Source organism: Hemicordylus capensis, chromosome 2 (genome assembly GCF_027244095.1).
Source record: "Hemicordylus capensis ecotype Gifberg chromosome 2, rHemCap1.1.pri, whole genome shotgun sequence".
Lineage (NCBI taxonomy): Eukaryota > Metazoa > Chordata > Lepidosauria > Squamata > Cordylidae > Hemicordylus > Hemicordylus capensis.
Window position 1 is genome coordinate 117919418 of NC_069658.1, and position 24855 is coordinate 117944272.

Here is a 24855-nt window from a genome sequence, read left to right on the forward strand (position 1 = left end):
AATCCCCATTTATTATCTTTTAAAAATAGTGCATGGTCTTATTAACGTCTAAGTTACTGAAATTAACAGAAAGATGTCTACAAAAACGAAAAAGAATTAAGATTTTAAACATCCTAAATGCTCAACAACATGTGAACAGGTGCACAGTAGTAATGATCTTTGTCATTAGAATAAACCTTTATTGGTATACCATTCAAAAATGTAATCAATCTGTCTTAAAGGACTGTTCAACTTTAGTCCCACTGCATTCAAGCAAATCCCTCTCTGGTACTCCATCCTAAATACATTACTTTGGGAGTAAACACTACTGACTTAAATGGAAAATGTTTACAAGTAAATGTGTTTACGCTCATAACAGCACAATCCTAGCTACGTTTACTCAGAAGTCCCAATTATTTTAATGGGACTTACTTCCAAGTAAGCATTTTAAGTTTACAGTTAATATACATATTGTTCTTTACCCACCAGATTTTAGTCTAAGCCATACAGTCAAAAACAAAATCAATTTTTAAACTGAAAAGACCATGTAATGTATTTATAATCCTTAAAAGTCTTCATGTAAAGATATATTATATATCTAAACTTTCCAAAATAATAATTGAGGAAGCGTCCATATTTATACCTAAGTTCTATGTCTAATTCTACAATTCACATAGAAAGCTAAGATATGAATTAACTCCGATAAAATGTATCACTTAAATCTACATAATCAATGAGGACACACATTTTAGCTATTACGAACACATATTTTAGCTATCAGTCACACTTTTATGCAATATCTTTGAACAACAAATTAATAGAAGTACAGTTATATTAATTACCTGTGTTTTACAGATTATACTTCCCAATAAAATACTCATGAGTGAAAGTATTGATTTTCTTTTAACAATGCCAGCTTACTGGAAAGCTGTCCTTAAAGAAACCTTTCTTAAAACACAGGCATATTACTTTTTTACAAAAATCTGTGAACATGCAGTAATTTAATTAAATCTGTCACAACATACATTTTATAATACCATCCTCTGCACAGTGTTGAACTACTTTAATCGCTCATTTAAATAACGAGCACACACACCAAGCACCACATTCTGATTAAAACGCTAAACAGCAATCTGTTATCACAAGTCCTAATGCAAATTGAAAGCAGAGACGCTCAAAACCACTTTTTAATCACTCATTCCCTGTGTTTGTGTAACCAAATTAATGTGATTACTCAGCATACAAGTGCTCAACAAGTAGAAATAGTTTCCTTCCCTCTATTCAGAATTCACAACATAGACAACATGCAGCAAATGTTTTTAAAATACCCCCTGAGTATATGACCTCCTCAGAAAGTACATAGCAACATCCAACTTTTAAGGGAAAATATAAAAATAAAACAAAAAGAAAGTCCTTGCAAAATGGCATCATAGTGTAGGAAGACACTAAGAAGCAGGGAGCAGCCTTCTGTCCAGGCGCTGGGACGTGCTGTCCACTGGTGCTCCTCTTACCCACCGGCCATGAATAAAGTGCCTATTGTCTCTGCACTGTACTAATTGTGAAAAAAACAGCCCATGCAGTAAGCATAATAATTATCCAGACAAACAAGCAAAGGCAATCAAGGAAGGACTGAAAGGAGCAAAAACACACAAACAGACAAAGCAACCCAGGAATGAAATTAATATTCATAATGGAAGGTTTGCCAACAGAAAGTCTTCATTCATGGCATGGCTATTGCATACAAGGGGCTATTGTCTAGACAACAACATGAGAATAAGAACAAAATTTCACAAAAACACTGGTGAAGAGACAAGGTTTTCTTTCCCAAAGCACTTGCTCCTGGTCCCAGGATTTTGTACAAAAAACCCCAACAACTTTCAAACTCTTCTCAGCATCATTTAAAAAGTTGTCTCTCCCTGGGTTCACCCCTGTCTTTTTGTTTTGTTTTCTTCCTTCAGTTGCAGCTGTATAAATATGAATTCCACCCCTCCACCACCCCCCTAAAAAGCTGTGCTTGCCCAAACAAAGAAGAATTGGACTTAATATGCATAGCTTCATTAACTAAATTTAATTATGCCAAGCGGCATATTAATCAGTAGTTGCTCTAGTTACTGTATTCATTGAAAGGGAGGAGGATTCCAAATTAAGGGAAGCGTGGGGACAATCGCATACTGATTAGGAAGCTGCTCACACCGTGGTACAATGCACTTACTAAATAATTATTCGGAAGAAACAGAATAAATAGGCAGATTGCTCTGTTTTAGGACCAACTCAAGAACAATTAGCAAGAACATGATGACATTACTGCTTCCCCCCACCCCCGTGACTGCTTCTAGGTCTACATTCTCACACCCAGCCAGACTGGGCACAAAGTAAAATTGACATTTTATGGGGTGTTTTTTTGTTTGTTTGTTTAAAGGAACGAAAAGGGGGCTAAACTCTTCATCCTGCCCTTGCTGTAGTTCTAACAAGCCTGTCTATGGCCCCACCACAAAAGCAGATAAACCTCTAACATGCTATGATGCTTAGGGTTTCCGCAGAGTCATTGAACTTGCACTGAAAAGTTTTTGCGCGGATGTGAACTTTATAACATGTGCATTGCAACAATGAAGGAGGAGTTCAAAAAGAAAAAAAAATCTTTCGGGAAGGGGGAAAAAAGTGTTATCACGCCAACTTACCATCCACCAAGTCCTGGCTGACATGTCATAACATAGCTGCCATTTTATGGAGCTGTCCGATGTTTTCCCTGCCATTACGCTGTCAGCAACCTTCATCTGATGCAGCTCAATGGAAGATAAGACACCTAATCAAGAAAACATCAGCAGTGGCTTGCTGGGCTACATGTAGGCCAATCCTTATCACACTGCATCATGGGAAAAGCTCCTTTATTAGCAAGAACTCCAACCTCACAGATATAAAGACAAGGATCAGGTTTTGTGTTTGTGTGCTAGGGTGCGTGTGTGTCTGAAGGGATTGGTGAAAGTAGCTCGCATTCTTTGTGTATCATGTGTACAAGAGTTAAGTATTTTGCAAGTGGGCGGCTAAATGCTTTGCTGGGCTATGTAGGCTAAAGTTTATTTGCATTCTTTTCTGTTGTATATTGTTCGACATGCGCCACATTTAACTCTAGAGAACAGAATAAATGAGGGGGGGGGTATAATTGCTCAGAATTAAAATCTTCCCCAACAAAGGCATAACAGTTTCATTTACACAATCTGACTACAGTTCAAATGTTACTGCATACGCACATACACACACACAAAGTTGAACACACAGGTAGCAGCTGCAGCTGAGGCTGCCAAAGGCTACAAAACCTATTAACATGCAGACATATGGAAACAGTTTAACTCTTTACAATCACTCTTTAACAAAAAACCAGCTGACTGGAATGATATAAATCCACATAAAGACTGGAGGTGGGGCCAGTATACCAATTAGGAAAGGGGAAGAGCACAGACAACTTGTGTAGAGCTCATGTACAGTACATTCCCTTCAGAAGGGACTCTGAACTTCTCACAATGAAGCCCATCATGTTCACTCTAAACAGGCGGCATTTGTTGAAAGATAGTGTGGGAGAAAAGCAATATTTTTACCTATTTCTGTCTCTGTCCCTGGTAACTTCTTTTACAAAACTCAGATTTTACAATCTCAGAGTTTTTTTACAATCTCTGAGTTATAAACTCAGATTTTGTATTTGCTTCCAGCATTTGCAAGTTACCTTAGGGTAGAGAGTATTTATGAACGTGTGTAGATTACTATTTACTAAATACAGTCATCCCCACCAACCCCCATGGGACTAGGAGACAGATTTTTTCTTTGAGGCACAAAATGTGATTTCTAGGCAGGCTTGCATCTCAGTATGTGTTTTCTTTATATAACCTACTAATTTGGCATCATTTATCTAATGTTCATTTCATGTGACAAAAAAGCTGAACTGTTGTTTTTCAGTGAAGACACCGCAGCTCACCCATTGTAAATAAATAACAAACAAACAAAAAACCACTGTTATGAGCAATTCACATTTTATGTAATAAACAGGAAGGAGGGCTTCCTCTGTCTTAACTCCTCCCCATAACTAGCTGAAACGGTAAAGTAAGCAAAATATGCAAATGTATGCAAACTGATTGGAGCAAAATTTCATTTTTAAAAACACACACACCACAGAGTATATGCCATCCTGATTGTTTTTTTCACTAAATAATTTGTTAGCTACATTGCAGCATAAATTGTGTTATGCTGGATGCCCAGAAAAAGAAATATGTAATCTCAGAGAAACACTCTTAAGATTTAGCAGGATAAATAAATAGGAGAATAAGTATCCTTCCTGTATTTCAAACACACTGATTACAAGACAAATATTAAACATTTTATTACATAACTCAGTTTTCTCTCAGGCTCAATCTAGAGAGCCATCCTCTTCTTAACCCCAGCTCCCCATGCTGAAAGTGTTTCAGCTATTTGTTCAGAAAACCTCTTTCCTGAACAAATAGTGAAAAACGTCTTACATTCAATAATTTTGCACAAGAAAACTGAAAACTGCTATGAATTGCTGCTTGATGTAATTTGCACACTCATTGATACTACTAACATATGTGTGCATGCCTCTTGTACTGTATTTACATTAATGTAACTGCTCACTCAAAATTATTTTGCTTTCTGTGATAAAGTTTACCTTCAAACTCATGGTACTGTAACACGCTAATCTGTTTATGGCTGATCTGGGATAAAATTTTCTAGTTACATACTCGAAAATTCCCAAATTTTCGAGGCAAGCAGCTTCTGGCAGTGGCATGGTGGTAAACCCATTTAGGGAGCCCACCACTTAGTCAGGGTTAAGGGTGCAAGGGAACTCTTGATTAACAGTACTGGGGGTCAGCCTATTTAAGATGACTGTACCACAGCTACCCTGCTGATAGCAACATCAATTTCCTGTGAGCTAAATCGGCTGTTTTCGTGTATTGCCTTGACCGTGTTTGGACCCTGGACTGTGTTGACCTTGCCCATGGATTTCGCTTTCGACTCTGTTGAATTGGTTGGATTGACTTGGACTGGCCCTGGTTTGGAGAATTCCTTTCTGTAAGACTTTGCTTTTATACTTCTGCCTGCCTGTTTTACACTCTATCTGCTAGCCTGACAGATTTATGACACGCTGCCACCACGGGGGGGTGGGTGGCCTGCTCCGCTCGGCTGACCCCCCACTCCCGGTGATGAAAATGAGAAATGTCGGCAGGGCAGCGGGCATCAGCGGTGGGGCAGCAACAGCAGTGGGTTGGGCCCCCAGATCACTGAGAGGCTCCCCAGGAAGCAGGAGACCTCTGCCTGTGGGCCCCCTGGCCCTCCAGAACCAGGGACATTTGTCCCCCCTTGTCCATTGGATGCTACGCCCATGGAGCTGACCCAAAGGGTGATTGACCATTTGTCTTCCTAGGGTGCTCTTGTTGCAGGATATTCCTTCCCACAAGCCAGCAAAAAAGTCTTCATGGGCCAGATCTGGCTCCTGGGTCTTATGTTGGGCAGGCCTGGTTTAACAGGTGGTCACCCTCAAACCATGCTTTAAAGGAAACCCATTGATTGCTACTCCTACCTACATGCATCATACAGACAACTATCTAATCTGCAGCTCCTGCTAACCAACAACAACCCCATTCCATCAAGACATGGCACCAGACCATATAACAAATCCACGTACATTTTGATGAACAAAAATGATTCTGTGAAGACCTAATCTACCGTATACAATGCTCATACACATGTATATAAGTGAATGTGGTATATTTAATATGTATTAAGATGTCCATCAGCTGTCTGTTTAGAGCAAACAGGTTTGTCCCTTAGACAAAGACTGAGTGGACACTTATGTGATATCAGAAGTAAGAGTGCCAGGAAGAAGTTCAACATACAGGGTCACAGTGTCAGAATGTTTGTATTTAAAAAGATCTACTCTGGAAATAATATAAAACAGAAAATAACAGAACAGGAATTTATTAGAAAGTTAACAGCATTAAACAAGGATGAAAGAGATAATAGATCTTTCTCATGATCAATGAGAAGGGCTGGGCAGCGAGGAAGGCAGCAAAAGTTCGCCTTCCCTACAGACAATCCGGCTGCCAGTCTGGGAGGGTCAGTGCGTGTGATCCCCTACTTCAACTAGCAGCATGGATATTGGGATGAGTTGTCCTCCCTCCCCCCCCGAGCTCCCCACAGCGACGGGCAGACGCCCATCAGTGTTACAGCACTAGCGAAAAGCAGCCAGCACTGCACAAGGGCAGGGAAATGGGGCTGAGGAAGCACTCGCTCCCTTAACCTCATTTAGGAGGTGAGCCTCTTTGATGGGTTTGCCAGCAAGGCGCCACTTTGGGATCAAGCGCAATCCTGGTGGTTCTTTGGAGCAGGCAAGACCTGGCTTGGCTTCCTTAGCCCAATTTTGGCTGTGAGTGAGAACAGACATAATGGTTTTCTATCATACTATAAGAATTACACTTGACATATTTTAACCCCTGTCCCTTGAAGAGTCCTGGGATGTTTCCGTACTGTATGTTCAAATGTCTGTCAGCTCACAAGCTGAGAGTGGGGACACGGTAAGAATGCACCCACCCTGATATCCCTACAGGACATCCTGATGCACTATTGGGAGATCATTTAATCACACAAGAGGGACATTGATCTGAATCACCCTTCCTCATGCACTGAAAAACTCTGTTTAAACAGAGTTCTGTAGCACATGTACAGGCTCTTCTCACGATCAGTGAGAAGAGCCTGGAGGGGTTTACGGGGAGAGCGGGCTAAGCCCGCTCTCCCCACAGACGAGCAGTCAGTCTGCTCCGGGCAGCCGAACCAGCTGCCCACATGACTGCCAGCTCTGTTACGGAGCTGGTGGGGGCTGGGGGGATCAGGGGCCACGCGGCCCCTGGAAGCTCCAGCATGCCCTGCGCAAGTGTGCAGGGCATGCTGGATAGACCCCCGAGCCAGGAAGCTGTTTTTAAGCCTCCCGGTCGGGGGTCTACTCGTGAGTTGCCACGGCGCAAAGCTCTACTCATGATCATAGAGCCTGGGTTAGCGGAGCACTCACTCCGCTAACCTGGGCTTAGGGGAGGGTTACTTAAGTGGGTTAACCACTTGGAGGCCACCAGGCTCGCCTGTGAGCCCGGTGGTTCTCACGGTCAGGCGAAATTGGGCTAGGCTTCACCTGATTGTGGGAATAGCCTCGTAGAGTGACGATTGGGATGAATGCTCATCTCATGAAATTAAAGGATGTCCCAACAGTGTATTAGGACGTCTTTCAGTGCCATCAGGACAGGCATACTCTGAGTGCAGTCTTGCCCTGATCATGCATTGCAGCTTGCATTCTTCTGAACCAGGCCTGTGCTTACTGTGTTTTTGTAGAAAACCAGACCAACATCTGACGATGTGCATTGTCACCCATGAAAACTTATGCAACGTTAAATCATCACATAATCTCTTCAATTAGTCTCTGAGTGCTACCTATTTCTTTAGTACTTTACAACATTTGACTAACACAGCTAATCAAATATAAGGATAACGACTCACATCCTAACTAAGAAAACACCAGCGTTTTTCATGAAGCCCTGATGTGTAATTTTTGCCAATTTACCCTGACCTTCGAAGTGCTCCCTGTGACCTGGAAGTAGGTCCCTGAGGAAATAGGTCACTGGGTTGTGCGGGGGAGGCCCCCCCCCGCCCAAACAGCAAAGCTGAATTAGTCTGCAGTAGGGTAGATTTGATTTAAATCATGATTTAAATCACTAGTCAGTAAGAATAGATTTAAATCATGGTTTTTTACATAAAGTCTCATTCTTGCTGGTATAATCTTAACATTTACAACCAGATGATGGTTTCATTTTTGGTCCTCTTCTAGATAGAAAAATTGCCCAAAATAATCTTACAGAAACCTCTGGAAGAGCATGACATTGTGAACAGATTAATGGAATACATTTACCAAAAAATTTAAACATTGCATATACAGTATACAATCTCATGCTACATAATTAAAAACTAATCCTTATTTCATGATGAATAATCTTTGGACTATAATGTATCTTAAATAGAAAACTATCTTTAGATAGATTTTCCCCTCAAAAAACATTTTATTTTAAAAATCTGATTTAAATAAAAAAAATCTGATTTGAATTAAAAAATCTGATTTGAATTAAAAAATCTGATTTAAAAAAAAAAATCATTGATTTTTATCCACCCTGGTCTGCAGCACAGTAGCAGCAACTGCTTTGCGAGGAGCACTGATGCTTCCTTAGTCTGGATTTCAGCCAACATCTACTGTTAATCTGGATGTTTAAGAAAGTAAACATTAGTCCATGGCTTGGATCCAAAGAAGGAGAAGCAGAATTCTTCTTCCACAAAGGGGCTTTCTTGTCCCTCCTTCCCACTGATGCTCCCCGAATCTTTATTTATTTTTATTTCCCTATGTAAACCACTTTGGGAACTTCTGTTGAAAAACAATATATAAATATCTGTCGTCATCATCAAATCCCTCAAAAAGCTACTCCTGGGAACCTACATGTGATACAGGTGGCCACAGCAGTAGTGAGGAATTAGTAGGAAATAGAGAGTCACCTTGAACAAGGGGAAATGACTTCCCCTTATACAAGACCTTTGGATTGCAACACATATATCTTGGAATGAATATGAATGAAGTATGCAATGCTGATGATGGCAGTTGTAGCAGTGTGGCCATCACAAGAGTATTTTCCTGACTTCCATTCTGAAAAATTGGTATTGAAAAATCTCATGATTGTAAACTGGAGCCCTATTTTCTTAATAGTACTACTCAGGACTTACTGTAAAGGACTACTAAATTTCAGTAGGACTTCAGCTGAGTGTATTTTTTAATGCTCTTAGCAGTTTGTGTGTAGCCATGCTTCACCCACAGCATTATATTTAATATATTTAAACGGGATAAACATTTTAACATTTTTTAAAGCAGTTGGGGAGTGAAGGAAACACAAGATAAAAGACATGGGACTACTGATTCATCTTCTACGCTCCATCTCATTTTCTAAATCATGTATCCGAATGATTCCAAATACTCAATCTATATACTTATTTCTCCAAGACGTGCTGGTTCTAATGTGTGCAGGAAATGTTGCAAGAGTTCACGAGCAGGACAGAAAATAGCAATGGTGGCCGGTGGAATTACACCAGCGGGCAGAGGCAGTGGGCCGGTGGGAGGAGAAGGCCAGCAGTGGAGCCGCGCCAGCGGGAGGAGGTGGCCGGCCGGCGGAGCTGAGCTGGTGGGAACAGGTGGCTGGCCGGAGGGAGCAGGCGGCTGACTGGAGTAGGAGCAAGCAGGAGAAAACGGGCTGGTGGGAGGAGGAGGCTGGCCGGTAGAGCTGAACCAGCGGGAGGAGGCGGCCAGCCAACAGAGCCGCGCCGGTCGACTGGAGGAGGAGGTGGCTGGCCGGATGGCTGGGGGCAGCTGACAGGTGGGCGAGCGGGAGAAAACGGTAGGGTCCAACTAGGGGCGAAGATGCTCTGCACTCGGGTCCACTAGTTATATATTATTTGATGTATATTGTGATGGTTGGCAGCAGCTCCAGTCTTGTCAATCACCTTTTAAAGACCAAGGAACTACCCTCCAGGTGGGATTCCTAAGGGAGGGACTTTAGAATGGAACAGAGATTGGCAGTTAAACTAACTGTAAGAACAGAAGACTGGAGATAGGGATGGAGAGGGCTAGAAAGAGGCTTTCTAGTCTAGAGAGATAGGGTTTGTGCTGGGACTGGTAGGGTTCCAGGGAGGGACTAAATAGGACAAGATCTGTGTTTATAGGTGATAGGCAATCCAGCTGCAGCTACCTAAGTAATATTGTTCATCCATCTGTCCATGTACACTGACTAGAACATCTGCCAGTGGGTGACGTCTGCCATTGTGTCATAAATCTTACTTCATACAATATATACACTGTGGCAACTCTTGTTGTTTTTATAGAAACCATTATGAGTGTGGAGCCCTGCTTTGGCCGAGAGAAATCTTTAAGCTGCCTGTACATAAATACACTTGTTTTTGTTTTATTTAAAAGTTCATCTTGTGTCCAGTGCCATAGATTTTCTTCTCACGCAGCCCTCAGCTACTCTACTAGGGGTTGTCAGGATAAAAACCCAAACAGAAAGAGCTTGGTGGTGGCAGCAAAGGCTAGATAAAGGGAAGTACATATAAAATACACATTTCTCAGTGATATTCATTCACATAAGTATATGGTTGTCAACCTCTCTAGTTTTGGGTATCCCCTCAGTAGCAGTGTCTCGGGCTGACAAGTAGGGTGCCACTCATCACATATATCTAATCTCCTGAATGTGGACAAAGTGATATGTGTTTTGCCTCTTTAGGTTTATGCTTGATATCTTAATCCAAATACAGCAGGTAGCACATTTTTGTTTCCAGGATTTTGTTTTTAACACATCTTTGAAATGGAATCTCTAAAAGAACTCAGCATCACAAGAAAACCAGACACATTTTCTTCCAGTTACTAATAAACATTTTAGCAATATAAATACTATAATATTAAAAAAAAATCCTTGGGATCCATTTATTGAACAGAAATGTTAATTTTCTTGTGGCTAAGAGTTCCGAACAGTTACCAGAGAAGTGGAGGCCTGCAGCAGTCTGCTCAAGCAGACAAGCAGAATGTATTGGAAGCAAGCAAACTCCTAAAACCAGTCCGCAAAACTGTTGATCCTATCTGAGACTCCCAAAATGACAGTGAGGATTCCCATCAGTCCCACTGATTATGCTGATTCTTTCTAAACTCTGGCTCTAATTCTTTCTATACCATCCCCTCTAGCTTCAGGCTATCACTTTCTAAAGGTTGGAGAGAGATTTCAGACTGTAAAGAAAATATCCCCAGTCATTCAGGAACATTCGGTTCAGAGGCGTAGCCAGACCCTTCAGGAGCTAGTTCGGCTGGCGCTGTGTTCGCAGCGCGCAGCCAGGAGCGACTCTTCCCTGCCTTTGCAGGGAAGAGCCGCTCCTGGCTGGCTCTGCAAACGCACCTCCAGCCTTAGTTTAGCTCCCCAAGGGGCTGCGCAGCTCCCGCTCAGGAGCTAAACTACCACCTCCGCGTCTGACGTCAGACGCGGGGGGCGTGTTGGGGCCGCTCTCGCAGCCCCTGATTGGTCAGCGGCCCGGGTTCTTTGAACCCATTGACCCAATGGTGGCTCTGCCCCTGATTCGGGTTCATTTTAAAGAAAATCCATGCACACTCATTTACCCATTCTCAGTACTCAATACAGTGAAACTCACAATCATATCAGTGTTAAAACAAGATACAGGATTGTCTTTCTTTGTTCTCTTGCTGTTCATCAGTACTGCATGTTCTTTAAAACAGAGCCAGGCAAATATGTTTTTACCTCTAAAGTATAGTGATAGTTGCAGAAGTTGTTCAGCAGGATTATATTGTTTAGATTACAACACTAGTGTACTTTTCACAAGCTTAAAAACAACTTTCCAATTGAAAACATGGTGGCATATGTCATAGGAACATAGGAAACTGCCATATACTGAGTCAGACCATTGGTCTATCTAGCTCAGTATTTTCTTCACAGACTGGCAGCGGCTTCCCCAAGGTTGCAGGAAGGAATCTCTTTCAGCCCTATCTTGGAGAAGCCAGGGAGGGAACTTGAAACCTTCTGCTCTTCCTAGAGCAGCTTCATCCCCTGAGGGGAATATTTTGCAGTGCTCACGCATCAAGTCTCTCATTCAAATGCAACCAGGGCAGACCCTGCTTAGCTATGGGGACAAGTCATGCTTGCTACCACAAGACCAGCTCTCCTCCTATAGACCAGCTCTCCTCCCAATCATATGTCATATGATTACTCCTTCAGGTAATAATCATAGCAATAATCCAAGAGATAAGGGAAAACTTATTTATCAGAAATGGCTGTCTGGTGGGTGTGGTTTGAAGGAACACCCCCTGGCTAATATGAAACTGCATATCATAAGCATTCACAATGCTGGAACACCAAATTACACATGGAGGGCATTTTTGTGATCAGCCCTACCCAAGCTAGCATTGCTGGGTAGAGCCGGTTGTGAGAACAACCAGGGAGCCCTGGTTTTGTACCCAGTCTAAAAGTGTGTGTGCCCTCCTACCTCATGGCCCCGTCATGTGGAACTTGGACTGCTGGCAGTTTGAGCTTCCAAAGAGCTGCGTGGAAGGAGCAGCCCGGCAGCACAGAATTCCCCCAAGGCACCACACTCCTTATGCAATACATTGTGGGATACTGGAGGATGCAGCAGGGTTTCCCCTGTCTCCCTCACCACTCCAGGAGCACTAGGGCGCATGGTGCAGCAGGGCTGGTAGCAGCAAGAATCATGTGAGGGAATATTGTGGTCATATGAACAACCTTATGGTTTCTCAAATGAATACCAGTTCTGTTTTTAATGTCAATTAGCAATGGAAGAGGAGTGAATTCCATTTGAAGGTACAAATATACTCTAACTGTCCTTTGGAGTGACACACAGAATTATATGCTGTGTGCCAATTTCTCTATTTGTTGTCAGATAACTGAGGCCAGACATATGTTAAAAACAGATCGCCAGAATACCTCCTACAAAGATGTTCAATTCTGTATAATATCTTCACATGGAACATTTTCGACTTGTTTTTGAAAATTTGTAACTAACAGAAAAATACAGAAGAAAGTGAAAATGTTCACAGTGGAAACTCAATTCATCTGATGATGGTTTAGGTTCTCATGTAATGTTCCAATAATCCAAACCATGGTTTGGAGAATGTGCCACAGGAGCTCACACAGGCCCTCCTCCCCTGACATAGAATCAAATAGCTACTTCCTAGTTCAGGGAAACCACAATTTTCTGTTATATGAACTAGCAGGTTGTGGCTTGCACTTGCCCTCACAATCAAGATTGGCAACCATGTTTTGGAGCTCAGTTTTCAATCCTAATTTGAAGGACAAACACAAAACAAATTTGAGGGATCAAATATTACATCGACAATGGTTTGTCTTGGAATGTAAGAGGAGAGGAAATAATGTATGAGCCTATGGCACATTCCTGTCATTATGAGCCCATGGCACATCCACAAAGGTTACATATGTACCCTGGATGACAGGGCAGCAAGGTGGACTCTTATGGACACATTGGAGAGCTTAGATGTCTTCAGGGTCATCAGATAGAGCAAGATGTCCCAGATGTTAGCTGCTTTAGGATGGAACCCATGACCCCTAGTGTAGGCAGTAAATCTCCTCCACTTACTGGCGTAATTTTTTTTCTTGTAGATGGTTTACACTCATTCAGCAGGATCCTTTTCAGCAGTCGATCCTCCATGCTGTCAGTTGCAGTGTGAGAACTTCAGGGTGTAGAACCAGTCCACCCTCTTGAATCAGTAGATCTGGACAGTTCGGCAGTCTTTGGAAGATGTGAGAAGTCAGTTTGTGTAAATGAGGAAACCACGCTTGGCGTGGTCACCAAGGTGTGATCAAAATTCACTTCACATGGCTGTCCAGGAGTCGTGCTACTACCCTGTTCACGAGCGGTAAGGGGGGAAACATACAAGTCCAATGGAGTGACCAGTCCAGCTGGAAAGTTTTCCCCAATGAACGTGGATTGTGTCCCACTCTGGAGCAGAACAGCTTGCACTTTGCAAAGAAGTTGACCTCTGGGTTACCCCAGAGTTCAAAGATTCTCTGAAGGTAAACATTGTTCAGTTCCCACTCATGTTGGGTTTCCATTGTGAACGAGTGGCTGAGGTCATCCGCCATTCCCTTGATGTGGATTGCCCACATAACACTGCCCACGTCACATTGCCCACAGCACATTGTCCATTCCCTTGATGTGGATTGCCATAGTGGTAATACTGTTCCTGATACACCAATGCCAAATCTGAATGTTCAGTGCACAGAGTGTCCTGGAGACAGTTCCCCCTTGTCTGTTCAGGTAGGTGATGGCAGTAGTGCTGTCCAGTTGCAGCTGAACAACCCGCTCCTGCAGCATCAGAAGGAAGGACTTCATTGACTGAAAAACTGCCAACAGCTCTAGAAAATTTATGTGCAGTTGGCGTTGACTGTGGGTCCAGAGACCTTGTGTCGTGGTAGCATTGTAATTCTTGTCCCATCCTTGGAGCAAGGCATCCGTCATGACCCATACTGATGGAGGTTGAGCCTGAAATTGCACTCCTCCAAGAAGGTTGGACTTCTGCGTCCACCAGGACAGTGAGCAAAGGATCGGCACAGGCATGAGCAGTCGGTCCGCGGGGCTGTCCCTGAGCAGATTGAAGGAAAACTGGAACCACAGCTGTGACTTGCAAGAGGCCATCAGGTCTAACAGACATTGGCTTTGATGTGCCACTTGTAAAGGAGTGGTTTGAAACTGCCGCACCAGTAGTGTGATGGCCTGGTAACGATCCTCCGGTAGAAATGCTTTCCCCTGGTGCAGCATCCAGCACCACTCCAATGTACAATATGGTGGACACTGGTGTCAGTCTGGACTTTTACCAGTTGACCTGTATTCCGAGGTCCTGGAGCAGATACAATGCAGAGTCCGAAAGACAGAACTTGGTATTGGTAAATCACGGCCCCTACAGTGGACCTCAGATACCTCTGGCAGGATGGTTGGATTCCTATGTGAAAATAGACATCCTTTAAATCCAACGTCACAAGCCACCGTCCCTGATGTAGAAGCGGTAGGATGTCTTGTAGCATTGTCATCCAATACTTTTTCACATGGATGAACTTGTTCAGATGTCTTAAGTCCATAATTGGTTGAATCCCGCCATCCTTCTTCGGGATTTGGAAATAAGCCCTCCCGTCGCTGTGCCCATCGCACTGGGACTATTACTTTCTTGTGCAGGAGTTCTTGGATCTCCTAAAGCAAGGCCAGCATTGCTTTTGTGAAGTGTATTCCCCTGAACGAAGGGCGAGTCTTGAATAATACCGTGTAGCCTGATGTGATAATCTTCAAAACCCACCGATCCGATGTTATGTGGCGCCATGCTTGCGCATGACTCACCAACCTGATGGAGTTGGTGGCTAGTGGGGCTGGCTGCGAGATGCTGTATGCCGGAACCATGTCCTCCCTGATGTTCTGGGAGGGAGAGCAAAGGTGCATCCCAGGTAGTTGCAGTGGGCTGTCTTGAACCTCAAAGCCGCTAATTGTTCCCCTCCATCTGTCTGTTGCATTGGCTTGAAGTAAATTTGCCCCTCTGTTGCGCAGGATGTTTATTGAAGGGTTGATATGACGTGCAGTAGTCCCGCCGGTCCTGCTACCTATATGTGGAACAGGGATGATGAAAAGACCTCTGCTTTCCACCATAGGATTTCGATGCTGAAGCAGAAGCCGTGAAAGTTTTGGCCGTGAACTTTGATTTCTTCATCTTCTCCATTGTGGCATCTGTGTCCTCTGAAAAAAAAGTCCTTTACCATCAAATGGCAGACCTTCTATTTTGTCTTTCATATCTTGTTGAAGGGCAGCTGATCTTAACCACACATGACGACACAGGGTAATGGCTGTAGTGATGGATAGAGATTCTGACTCTGCCAAATGCTTTGCCGTGCTCAGTTGTTGACAGGTAAGGTCACCTGCCTTTTGCAGCATTTTTCGGCATCTAATTTTCAGTTCCTTTGGAGATAGTGTATCTAAGTCCTTCTCCAGGTATTCCCAGATGCAGTAGCTGTACTTTGCCATGAGTGCGGAATAATTAGCCACTTTGACAGAAAGACGAGTATAGCTTCCTCCCCAACACGTCCAACTTCCTGCCCTCTTTATCCGCAGGAGTGGTGTGTCTCCTTCTGGATCTGGAGGTGGTCGCACAATCGATGACCAGTGAATTTGGTACCAAATGCTTAAACAGGTATGTATTATCCTGCTCCTGCACTCGATAGAGGCCCTCTAGCTGTTTTGAAGTAGGCATAGACATATGGGGAACCTGCCATGTGCACTGGCCACATTAGAGATGATGGGTAGTAAAGGCAGAGCAACTGGTTGAGCAGATTGAGAACGTGCCATAAAATTGTAAAGTGGATCGTAGATGGTTTTCAGTTGAGAAGAAAGATCCATTCCTAATGTAGAGGCCATTTGTTTCATATGAGAGTGATACGCTTTCAGTTCTTCTGTCGGTGAAACATGAGCCAGTGTGGCTACAGCTGGAGACAGGTCAGCTTCCACTGTTTCAGAATCCGACTCAAAGTTGGAAGAGCCATGGTGCCTATTCTCAGGATCATGGTCAGAAAGACAATGGGATGATGGGGCTGCCCTTGGTGACGCTAGAGGCGGAGGAACAGATGCTGATAGGGGTTCAGTCTGTGCCGCTGTCATGGTAAAGTGTTTCAACGTAGTCTGAGTATGTTTAGTGGAAGTAGGAAGGAGAGTTTGAGTCGACGCATTGGTATGCACTTTCTCAGGACCTGGCAGAGCATCACCTGACGAGAGAGGGTGGATGGGAAGCGCAGAAGGGGTGCCCCAAGGCCTTTCGATTGTGGAGACTCCATGTCTCCAAGCGCGATCCTCCTGGAAGTCATAGGTTGCACCTGGCGAGGTGGTGCCTGGCAGAGCCATCTCTCTTGACAGAGACACAGTGTGGCTGAAGCCGCAAGTGTGCCACGGTGTAGTTGTGGCAAACTGAGCAGCAGTCAGCATCCGAGGCACAGCGTTGGTAACATGCGCTGCATCATCCTTGGAGCATGGAAATCCATGAAATGTAGAGGGATCATTGCTGAATCCAAGAAGAGGATCCAAGGGTGGTGCCTCAGTGTCCAAGATGTCAGCCTCCTCCAGAGTAAATGTCATAGGAGCTCGGAACCTAGGGGCCACAGTGGTAATGTTTGGCAGAGTGTTCAAGGTTGAAGGCTGTTTCCCATCCCTCAATGTCAAAGGGAATCAGATAGGGGTTGGTGCTGGCAATAGGTCTCGAGTGGTCGGTATCGAGCGCGTCGATGCTGGTGTGGCCTATACTGTCGACGCAATCGATGTCGTGAGTTGATTCTCTGTTGAAAACGGCTTAGTTGTTTCCATCGACGCCGAAGTCGATATCAAGGACACCCGTTACTTCGATGTCAAAGATGTTTTTACTTGTTGGCTTGACATCAAAGCATCTCTCTGCACCAAAGTCACTCTCAATGCTGAGCGAAGCGGAGTCTTCGGTATTGAAGGTTCCAGAGTCAATTCCCGACATCGGTGGTGCTGTTGATGCCGAAACGAAGACGACATCCTGAGCAGATTGAATCCAATGATGCTAGTTTCCACGTTTTCCTAGCAGGCTCGTCAGCAGTCACCATTTTGTCACCCAGCCTCTTTATGGGCTTAGGGGTTTTCATGGAGGGTATAGTGGTTTTAGAGTGGGCCGAACCCAGGACCCTCAAGCCATGTGCCTGAAGTGATTTCGACGAGAAGGGCGCAGCCAAGACATCATCATAAATTGCTGCCCTTAAACGAAGTTCCCGATTTTTCCTTGTCTGCCTCGAGAAGGACTGACAAATTTTGCAGGCCAAAGTAACGTGGGCCTCCCCCAAACACAGCAAACATAAATTATGGCCTTTTTGTGAGGGCAATTTCACCTTGCACTTAGTGCAGGGCATAAAGGTTTTCTTCCCTTTGGGGGTATCCATAGTACTCACTCCCAAACAGTCCGTGGTCAAATAGCCAGATATCAGTCTGATCGTTCATCAAATGGAATCAGTAACAGGAGGCAAAAACAGTAACGGTCCAAGTCAAAAACCCAATAACAGTCAGTCCAAACCACAAAGCCAAGTGTAATCAGAAAACAGCCCGAGTCAAAACCAAGTAGGTAATAGTAGAACTCTAGCAATAAGTAATCAACACGAAGGAGCCACAGAAATTGAGTGAGCGATCTCTATGGCGGCCGCAAAGGAACTGAGGTGCCTGCGTTTTCTCCTGCCTTAAATAGCCATGTGGTCATGTGGGGCGAGGCTCAGGCTCCGAAAAGGAGCTGTGGAACTCAACACTGAGATGCTTCCATGCAGGCGCAGAACCCATTCTAATGGATTCAATGGATCACGAACCAGATAAATAGATTCTGAATGACAAGACCATGGGCTGATCACACTATTGTCCTGCTTGTGTTGATCCTATTTTTGCTATACACATGGTGATTACTTTCTGCTTGAAATTAATAGGTGATCTGACCTGTTCACCATGAACAGCAGCTAAAGTCTATAGGATGAGTAGTGGCAAAACAACCAAGCTACCTGCACAACCAAGAAGCTATTTCAAAATGCAATAGAAAAAAATTATGCAAGGGATGCTTATGGGAAATGGCCGTATTTACCATGAGCAGCAATAAAAAAAATACTTTAAGGATTTTAACATGTGGGTGTGAAAGGTCACATATTGCCTTGACTTTTTTGTTGTTTTTAAACTTGTGTTAGAATAGAATAGTTTTCAGTTATAACAGATTTCTTAATTACATTAAGAAATTTGAATAGTAACTCTTGTTTACAAAATTGACACAATACACAAATCTGATTATTGTGCAAATCTGACTTCATAATGCTTTTGCAGCAAGGGATATATGTTTGTTTATTTTTAAAAAGGTTTCCAGAGTGAGCCCATTTTCTGTTGAAAGTAGTAAGGAAGAAAAAAAGAACAAATCTGTGCTTCTTTGTTCTACTTTTTGTTTTAAGTGTTCTGAAAACAAGATGACAATTATGTAGCTTTTAGAAGTTTATGTCAAATAATACAGAAAGGCCTTTTCTCTAGCCTAGCGATAGCACTACAGTTTAACTGTCTTCCTCCGCCTCAGCTTACACCCACACAGCAACACAGGCCATCATAACATGGGGTGGGGTAATGCCAAACCATCCTACTTACTGCAATGTCATTTCCGTAAATACAGTGGAAAGATCGTACACAGACACTTATGTCTTGATTCTAATAGGAACTGCATGTTGGCTTGAGCATTCAGCTGATTAGAAAATACTTGGGTCACCTATCTAATCAAACTGAATCAAGTAGTTGACATAATTTATTATAACTGTGTAACAAGGACAGAGATTTATAATTACACCTCCACAGTTAGTTGACTATCATAAAATGCATAAATAATTGCCAGTCCCCTTTCTACCCTTCCCCTTCCCAGCTGGTTCTCAGAGTGTATATACTGCACCATGCTAGCCATTACACAGACTAGTGTGGAGGCCCTTACCAGGCTGAACTCAAGTGACTTGCAAGTTGAGGCCCAGGAAAGGAGAGCAATGGCTGATAAATGTAAAGAAACACATGCAGGCCTCCTGATTGTGCAATAGTCGAGACATGTCAAAGGCAGTCCAAAGAGAAATAGAAGAGAGCTGAACTGAGACATATATTAATGCCTCCCAGTACACACAGGATGGAGTGTGCTGTTACAATATTTTGTTAAATCCACTGTGTATGATGGAAGTGAAACTTAAAAAATAAACTGGTTAGGACATGAGTCACACAATGACATCACTGATTTGCAAATGCAGCAAACTGATGTTTGCTTTTTTCTGCTTATGTTTCCCAAGAATCAGGATCATTTGAAACAGATTAAAGGGCTGAACTTCCATTGGGATTCCTTCAGAATATTAACAGATATTTTGTCTGCATTGATGAAGTTTTGAGAAACTTTACAGCCCTGTTTGAATGTAGATTGATATTCCTAGCAACACACTCCATGATTATTGGTATTTTGTTATCTTCAGTGTTTTACTTCTGTTTATAGGCATATTTCTGAATTATAAGTGTCAGTTTCCAGCTATGGTACAGAAGTAGAGGACCTTATATTCAATTGTAGACAAATGCCCTATCTGAAAACTCTCTGTTCCTCTCTTTGGAAACTTGATAAAACTCAAGCAGCAGGTACATGAAAATGGCAAAAAGGGGAGGTGGTCAAGTACTAGCCAAGAGACATTTTTAGGCACCTCCATGGGAAAGAGAAACAAAAGAAACAATAAATTCTGACAGCATCCATAAACCACATACCTAAGACGGGTGGTAAACCCCACTTAGTTTTGATTGTTGAACAGTGCAACGGTAACCAGTTACAAGAAAAGTGACAGTTCTTTATTTAAATTAAAAACTATTCTTCAGTAAATAAGAAAAGGCTCAATTATGCTGTCAGGACATATAAGAAATAGGATTGAGAAATATCCAAGCTTAAAGGTCATTTATGAAACAGAGAAGAATAAGCAGCTTTCTTGCTTTGTTCTATGGATGATAACATTGGCCAAGTTACAGAACAAAACATAAAATTGACTGTGGAAGCAAATGGGACAAAAACTCATCAGTCGTCAACTTTTTCTGAAGTGTGAATACTAAGGGACTAGTCATGAAACCAGGTTATGCTGTTAAGAGGACAACATTTATAAAAGGACAGCAGAGATTTACCAGAAAGCCTCATCTTCTGTTTTAAGCTCTCATCTCCTAAATTTGTCTACAGATCATAACTTTGTGAGCAGGGACTGGGTCTACTTAATTTTTCTCTGTATGGTAACTGGCTGCCATGGGTATTTGACAAATATTAAATATTATCATTACTAGGAAATAAAATTTTAAAATGGAAGAAAGTAACAGTCATGGTAATCATAGAAGGTATTTGGAACTATGGCAGAGTTTCTCTGTATAAATCTCATGGAAAATCACTATAAATCTATGTATAACTGATATCTTAGACGATAAATGTTAAACACATTTTTTTAAAAAACGCTGCCAAGAATATGTTGGCACGGAGGTAATCCAACAGCCAACTTTATTCACATATGATGGATGCAGGCTTATTCTTCAAGACTGCCATTTTAAAAAATAATCTGCACTGGTTTTGTTACAACAATTATCTGAAAATTAAGGCTAATTAGTTTTCAGCTATAAGAAAATAATTTATTATTGTTTCCTTTTATATGGCATTCTTTTATCATGTGATGCAGAATGCAGAACACATTTCTGTGCCAGTCATAATTCATATATGGATGAAATAAAAGTAGACAATATAGACTTTGCCAGCATATTATGTGCATGCGTCCATCTTGTGATGGTGAAGAGGAAGTCTTCCTGGACAGAATAACAACACTTTAAAAATTCCCCTTGTAACACTTTTGCCTTAAAGAGCAGAAATTAAAGTGGAAGGCCAGGCAGGAATAGGTATCTGTGATACAGACAGAAATGCATGTTTTATTTTAAGGGTATGTGGAAAGCTGAATGAAAGGGAGGAGGAAACGATTAATCAAAAGAAATGGGGAATGTAGATGCTTAGCAGAAATATACTACTGGCTGGTTTCCTTTGCTCACTCAAGGAACATACATCAAGGGATGCTCACAGATAATAAAAGCAAAATTGAAGAGGAAAAAGGAATTCAGCCTTAGTAACATGACATCTGGGTTCCAGTCCTGCCTCCATACGACTCTCTGAGCCCAAGGTTATAAATCAACTGGATCCAGATAAAGAGACTTGTATGATCTCCTTTAAAAATGTCTTTCTCTGAAAGAAAGACATCCCTTTGTTTCTGGCCCCAAACAAGTCTTTTCTTTCTTGTTTGGAGAGAAAACGGCATTATGTTATTATCATCATAGTTTTTGTGTGCCCCAAATTTGCCATGCAGAAGTCTCTCTGGAACCAACTCAAACGTGAGAAAAAGCACGATGTCTTCCCAGGATGTAGCACTTCAGCATGCAGGTAGGAGATCATGTTTTGAATGCTTCCCAGTGACAGAAATACTGAGGAAACCTTTTCAATGTGTAAAAAGAGGAGACATTTTAAATTAGATATATTGTACAAGCGGGGGACATATTTTAATGTTTAAGACCAAACAGTTTGAAATTGTTTACATATATTTTCGCAGCAAAACATATATTTTCATTATTTAAAATAAGCCGGCTCTGTAACTTTAATAATTGAATAAAAGCTCTTTTTTCTCATGCTCTACCATGTTTCTAATATATTGCATAATAAAATGTCACCTTTGAAAATATTGGAACATGTAAGAAGATTTGTGACAACCATTCTTATTGATATTTCTCTATAATTTGTTCTATTTTTCAAGAGCTTGGATTTTTATTTTCTTTCTTTCTTTCTTTCTTTCGGAGAGTGGTGAGCTGGATTCAACTTCCTCCACTCATCCCAAATAGGTGATTATTAATATGAAAATTTAAGGTGCATCCAGATGTATATTAAGCAGTCAAGCTATTGTAGAAATTTACTCACCACATTGTTTAGAGTAAATAATTCTTTGTACAGGATGAAGCTTAGAGGAAACCAGTTCTGCCAGTTTGCAGCAAAAGCAGGCTGTTCACAGCACTGGTTGATCAGCAATTGTGATGTCACAAATCTACTTCCTCCTTGTATTCCCAATGTATCTGTGCAGCTTTAAAAAACAACAACACACATTTATATTAAACAAATAAGGAGACTACTACTTAAAAACAAACACAACAACAATGGAGGTAGACAGTTGGCTGGGAAATTGGGGAGCGAGGAGTAAAACAGGTGAGATCAACAAGATGAGATCATCATTTGAAGTGTAGCAAAGTATCCTTCAACTGAATTATGAATGGTATGTGTGTGCATGTGAGAGAGAAGCCAGGACTGCAAGTGGGCTAACTTGTGGATTGTCTAACCAATTTGAATCTAATTTGGTATAGTTGTAGTGAGCAACACAAAGCGACACCTCAACGGCATAGTTTGTGATGATGTCATCCACCCCAATCCAAGATGGCGGACGTGTGAACGTTTGAGGTGCAAGTGGGAACCAATTTGGACCAAATTCAGTACAGTTGTAGGGCTAGTGAAAGGAATATAGGTAGATTAGTTCTTATCAGTGTTCTCTCTAACAGAGATGTTGTTGAGTACAATGCCAATAATCCCCAAGCAAAGTCTATTGCAGCTGGGGATGCTGGGCACAAGTAGGCTAACTTGTGAACCAGCTAACCAATTTGAACCAAATTTGCTACAGTTGTAGGCACACATAGGGACCCCTCAATGGGGTAGTTTGTGATGATGTCATCCACCACAATTCAAGAGGTGCAAGTGGGCTAACTTAGGGACTAACTAATTTGAACCTAATTTGGTACAGTTGTAGTGAGTGACACATAGGGACATTTTAGTGGTGTAGTTTGTAATGATATCCACCCCGATCCAAGATGGCAGACATGTGAACGTTTGAGGTGCAAGTGGGAACCAATTTGGACCAAATTCGGTACAGTTGTAGGGCTAATGGAAGCAAAATAGAAAATTTAGTTCTTATTAGTGTTCGCTCTAACAGAGATTCCCAGATGGTGTTGACTACAACTCCCATACTACCCAAGCAAAAGCTATTGCAGCTGGGGATGCTGGGTGTTGTAGTCAACAGCATCTGGGAATCCCTGTTAGAGGAAACACCGGTTGTTACTAGAATAACTTGTTTAATTCCACACAACACCTTTTCACCTTTTTAAAAATTCCACGCAACACCTGTTGCAGAGACTGGAGGACAATCAGCGTGCACATATAACTTATTTTAAGACTGATTATGTTTCTTATAAAATAAATATATCAGCTTTTATAAGACAAAGATTCATTTCAGCATTCAATCTATTCTTTTCTTCCTCAGAAATCTGGGGAATATTTACTTTCTTAAATACTGATTAATAAAATCTGATAAATCTGTTATTTTACAACATCATAAAATTCAGATGTCATTTCTTAAACAGGGATGGCATTCTTATATTAACCATCCTTATAGGCTGTACAAAAACATTTATTTATTTCTTCTTTTCTGCTAATCTTATAGCTAATTATGTGTGGACATTTATTTATATACGTGTTATAAATTTATTTTATTTTATTTTATTTATCAAATTTGTACACCACCTCAAACTTTCGTCTCTGGGCAGTTAGCAATAGCATAAAACAAATTAAAAACATATACAAAAAACTTAAAACAATTTAACAATTTAAAATCAACCAGAGATTAAAACCTAAAATATTTTAGGAAGCTGAGAAAGCTTGGGCGAAAAGATGGGTTTTCAGATGTTTTTTGAAAATTGCCAGAGATGGAGAGGATCGCCGGGAGCGCATTCCACAATCTTGGGGCAGCGACTGAGAAGGCCCGTCTCCGCGTAGTCACCAAACGAGTTGGCAGCAACTGGCGATGGACCTCCCCAGACAACCTCAATGGGCAGTGGAGCTTGTAGTGAAGAAGATGCTCTCTTAGATACCCAGGGCCTAAGCCATTTAGAGCTTTAGAAGTTATAGCTAGGACTTTGTATTTTGTATTTTGTCCGGAAACCTATTGGCAGCCAGTGTAGCTCCATCACTAAAGGAGTAACTCTCTGAGTATTTATGTATTTAGCCTACATATATCTACTTTCTGTTATCAATCTAGTTGTTCAAGCCTCTTGGTTTTATCATTTCTTATATTTTAAAGGTAAAGTGTGCCGTCAAGTTGATTTCGACTCCTGGCACCCACAGAGCCCTGTGGTTTTCTTTGGCAGAATACAGGAGGGGTTTACATTACCTCCTCCTGTGCAGTATGAGTTGATATCTTTTGGCATCTTCCTATATTGCTGCTGCCCGATATAGTACCAGCGGGGATTTGAACCAGCAACCTGCTTGTTAGTCAAGCATTTCCCTAGGTAACCTTTAATGTGTCCTGTGTGTGCTTTAAACAAGGCCAAATGAAAATAAACTGTTCTCTTAAATAGGTTTTAAAAACATCTCATATTATCATCTGATTAAATTAATGGAAATTATTTGATACTCCACTTTCCCCACCACTGGTAAAGTACTGGAACCTCAAGCAGAAGGTGAAAGAAATCAGAAGGCAAATAATGAAAGATCCCAGTAAAAAGGTCTCTAAACTCAAATTTAGTGGTGCCTCTTCCAATCTGAACCCTTTCAAATGAATTCAGAGGGCCAAGGGAACTGGATTTTAAAAACAA

At 41.9% G+C, this 24855-nt stretch overlaps 1 long non-coding RNA gene across 3 annotated transcripts in view; it reads right to left on the bottom strand.

Moving 5' to 3' along the window:
* The window catches only part of LOC128345749 (uncharacterized), a 78814-nt gene that overhangs the window by 53297 nt on the left and 662 nt on the right, over positions 1-24855 (bottom strand). For all 3 annotated transcript variants that reach the window (XR_008316623.1, XR_008316624.1, XR_008316625.1), the window contains exon 2: positions 22142-22301. This is a non-coding gene — a long non-coding RNA (uncharacterized LOC128345749). The remainder of the gene's footprint in view (positions 1-22141; positions 22302-24855) is intronic.